At 39.8% G+C, this 4,713-nt stretch overlaps 1 pseudogene; it reads left to right on the top strand.

Moving 5' to 3' along the window:
* Positions 1-535: 535 nt before the first annotated feature.
* LOC134480729 (F-actin-capping protein subunit beta isoforms 1 and 2-like) lies at positions 536-1,807 on the top strand (annotated as a pseudogene).
* The last annotated feature ends 2,906 nt before the right edge of the window (positions 1,808-4,713 follow it).

Here is a 4,713-nt window from a genome sequence, read left to right on the forward strand (position 1 = left end):
AGCTTGTAAATTTTGGTGGAGATCCTTATCACATAGCATCCTTGCCAGGAGTTCTCCTGGGAAGTCCAATGACATGTTGACCCTTGTCAGGAGCCATCCAGCTTCTAAACCCTTAATCCGGTTTCTAACTGCCTGCTGATAATCCCAGTGTGTCAGATTCTCCTGCAGGGAATTTCTCAGGTTCCCAAGCATTTCAAATGTATAACTTTTCAGGTTCATATCTAGAATATGTTTTTAAAAATCCTATAAATAAAATAGGGACTCCAAATAGGCAGTAGATGTATGAACAGGTGTTTAGCACCATTTGTCATATATCCTTGAGGATATATCATACATCATCCCAATTAAGTAAAACTGTGAAGACTGACAAGCTCAGTTGCTGGTAAGAAAGCATGCTATATGCTCAGAAATTCTACTCCAAGATATATATCTGGCAAAAATGCAAATACATCAGACTCAGGTTCAATAAGGTGAACTATATGGAACAGCTTACAAATTACCTTCCAGCTCTCCATAGACACAATTTATAAGACATTGTGGCATAATTCTATAACATAATGCGAGCTAGAAACAGAAAAGACTACTGAAACATTAGCAATACGGATGTTGAATGAAAATAGTCAGATATACAAAGAAAAACGTTTGATGGTCACTCCTGAGTATCCAGAGAAGTGGAAATACACTGTGCCTTGATTTGGAGAGAGAGACACAGATACTGGCCTCAGGCTCCTGCCATGGCTGCCACAATAAGAAATCAGCAGTTGGCCTTTGCCTTGAACTTAACAGGTAATTCTTCCCCACAGAAAGTCAAGAAAAACATCAGCAGCCAGATCTATCTGTTCCCCAGTCTGTGTAACGGCGTCCTCTTCTGCTGACCAGCCACTGAAAGTTGAAAGACAAGGTGGTGGGCAAGAGTTACCTTTTGTGGGACTACGATGGAGACAGGGGATTCTATAGATATTTTGAAGGTGACATCTCATCTATGTGCCTCTGGGATCTGAACCATGGCTCTTCTGGAGCGATCACTATAAAGAATGCTGGAGTGAATCTGTGATCAAAGGCTGCTGGGGTTCCATACATGAGGAAGAACTGCAGAAGTCCAGTAGTCACACTACCCATTACAAGTTGGCCTTTATGGTGATGCTGTAGCTATTCGCCAACAAATCTGTCTCGGGCACCATGAACCCCAGAGGCAGCATTACCAGATGGATGAAAAAAGAGGAAACTGTAAGTGACAGCTATTCACCACAGATAGGTGACATGGGGGCGGGGGCAGGAAGGTAGAGGACATACAAAATAAAATCACAGGTATACTACATTAATTCTACTACAGAAAAACCAAAGCTATTGTCACTGGGCCGAAGTCTGTGAAGAGTATTATAGATAATTGCCAGAAGCCATCTAGGAGAAGCTAAAAGCTAACAGGTGATCTTCCACAATTTCACTATGGACTATAAAGACATGATGGATTTGCCCTTCTAGGCAAGGCTGAAGAGAAAACATTTGAGGAAAGATTTCTGCTATTAATATGCTTTCCCCATAATTATTAAATATATATAGCAAACACTAGATATTAACCCACCCTTTCGAGCAGATTTTTCAGAACAATGAAGATGTACTGTCTTTTTTTTCTTTTCTTTTCTTTTTTTCGGAGCTGGGGACCGAACCCAGAGCCTTGCGCTTGCTAGGCAAGCACTCTACCACTGAGCTAAATCCCCAACCCAAGATGTACTGTGTTATGGTGATGCTATATAGACAAGTAGATGATTTCTTAATTATTAATGATGCTCCTATAAGAATTCCTAAAATTATATTAGTAATTATTAAGCCCTTCATAATAGGACTGCTATTAAGTCTTTTCTGATAGTCAAAACTGCAATGAGAACTCTGATAGTCTTCAAGTGTCACGAGTTAATTGCTTCTGGGATAAAGCAGGCATTTAAAACTTAGAACACATTCCAAGAGGTTGTAAAACAACTAATCAAAGGTTATTATCAGAGAACTAATAATTCATTGTAGATGCAAGGACAGAAGATAAAATATTGACTTGGTTTATCTATACACGACTTGAATGACAACTTAGTTATGGTCTTTAGCCTCTCCATAAACCTGTAGAGATAGTGACAGACAGTGAATGTTATGTAAACATTCCCTGTTGTAAACTTCTTATTCAACTTATGATTTGAATTTATGTTTGATCTTCTAGTGAACATTTTGGGGAAAAAGGGAAACCCATGTGATCTGTTCTCCCAGAAAAGGTACAAAAGACTAGAAATGATTGCATTGAAAGGCATTACCAGGGACTAGAGAGATGGCTCAGTGGTTAAGAGCACTGACTGCTCCTCCAGAGGTCCTGAGTTCAAATTCCAGCAACCACATGGTGGCTCACAACCATCTGTAATGGGATCTGATGCCCTCTTCTGCTGTGTCTGAAGACAGTTATAGTGTACTTAAATATAATAAATAAATAAAATCTTCTTAAAAAAGAAAGAAAGAAGGACATTACTACATCAGAACAGGAGGAGAGAGCAAGGTTAGGAGAAGACAGCAGAACAGACTATCTTAGAAATTAACAGGGCACTTAGAAATTAGGAGAGCAATATGCAGAATGCAGGAAAAAAAAGAGGTACAAAAAGGAAGCTGCAGAGGGAGCAGAAAGAGCAGAAAAGCTTCTCCTTATCATGGGACAGAACAGATATTTTCTTTTTTTTTTTTAAACGCTCTGCCCAGATGGTCTGGGTCATTTTAAATTTTTTTTTTTTTAGAGATTTATTTATTTATTATATGTAAGTACACTGTAGCTGTCTTCAGACACACCAGAAGAGGGCATCGGATCTCTTTACAGATGGTTGTGAGCCACCATGTGGTTGCTGGGAATTGAACTCATGACCTCTGGAAGAGCAGTCGGGTGCTCTTAACCACTGAGCCATCTCTCCAGCCCCCAGATATCTTCTTAACAGCAAGGTAGGCTTAGTCTTACTAAAAAGAGCAAAGCTTTCCTCTTACAGACTGGGGCTTAATTCATTTAGCAATAAAAGGATACAAACCATGTCTTTCTCTGGGCAAACAAGGCACTTGTTATCCTGAAGGATAAATGTCTATGTTCAATTTAAAGATGAATCTTTATGAGGAGTATCTGGTTTAAAATGTCCAGATAATGTCTATTAATGTCTCCAGTTCTGTGCATTGCTGTCTATATGCAGGTGAGGGCAGGCACAAGATAAGGCAAGGCCTGTGATTGGGCAGTGAAAAAGTAAGGCAGGGACAAGGTTTTTAAGAGGCCGGAGAGATAGGGAAAGGAAGAAGAACCAAGGTGGAGGCAGAGAAGGACAACCTAGATCTGTGTTGTCTTAATGGCCACAGTAGGTATGAATACTTCTTAAGGGATGGATAATTATAGGACAATTATCTTATATATATTAATTGTCTTATCTAGGTGGGCAGTTTATATCAATGTTAATTGACTCTGAGTTTATTGTGAGGACATTTTGTGGAGTGAGAATTTATTGATATAAATCTAATTGATAAATTATAAGCTTCTTAGAGTTTTGATTTTAACAGGTTACTGGGAGTTGTGACTATAACCACAGGGGGAGAATGCCGGGGATGTGAGCAAAATATGCAGCAGAGAGCTGAGAGATAGATGACCGAAGCGGAGAGATCACTGCAGAACCCAGAGAGCAGGCAGGAGTGTGGGAGGGAAATTGGGAACTTAGCAGGTCAGGTGGAGATGTTTTGCTGATTGAGATGAAAATACCCCTCAGATGCCATGTGGCCCGCAGTGCCAGCCATAGCGGGGGTTGGTGCTTCCACTTCTATTATTTACCACTACAGGTGGTGAACCAACATGTTAGTCAAGAATCCATGAAAAATTTAAAATTATCAGCCTGAAAGTTAGAGTTTTATTTTCTAAGTGGGAGAGGGGTGGCTCAGAGATCGAGACTCAAGCATAGAAACCTTGAAACAAAGAAACACAGGGGAAGTCTCTGCTCACCCCTGCTGTGAAAAGAGCCTGGCTACACTGGGTCAAAAAGCCAAGAGTGTGGCTTAATTCAAAGACTGGTTTATTTGCTTTTAGAATAGATTCATATACAGAGTTTGCCCGAATCACGTGAGAAATTTTGCCCATGATTCAGAACTAAGTTAGAAAAATTAGATGTCTGTAGCATCAGGCATAGTGAATAACAGCCGCATATTATAGAAGTTGCTGTGAGTGGAGGTCTGAGGCTCCAGGTAGAGAGCTCAACAGATAGATGGTATAAAGATACAGTGTTCTAGTAAGTCTTACAGGATATTCATATTCTTTCTAATGTGGGCTCCATGGGAATTGTGGGTTAAAATCCTGGTTTGACAAGCTGCCTGCTTCTTATTAGCAGGCATTAATAGAAGTGTGATTACTTTGCTTTTATTGTTAGAAGGAGAAACAGATTTTGCCCAAGTCACGTGAGAAATTCTGCCCATGGTTCACAACTAGTATAGGGGGAAATGCAATGGCTCCAAGCAGAGGGCATAATACAATATTTTAGTTTACTTCATTTGTTTTAGATTGTTTTAATTTTCAAAATGGGTGTGATTTTGAGATTTGTGATAATATTATTTCTCTGGAAGAGAACACAAGATACAAGCCTTTCTGGTTGCCAACTGAAGGATACGCTGATTTGGGGAAAAGGTTTTGGGTTTGTGCTTTTAGAAAAGGTGATTGGGCTCTGGAAA

This window comes from Rattus norvegicus, chromosome 10 (assembly GCF_036323735.1).
Source record: "Rattus norvegicus strain BN/NHsdMcwi chromosome 10, GRCr8, whole genome shotgun sequence".
Lineage (NCBI taxonomy): Eukaryota > Metazoa > Chordata > Mammalia > Rodentia > Muridae > Rattus > Rattus norvegicus.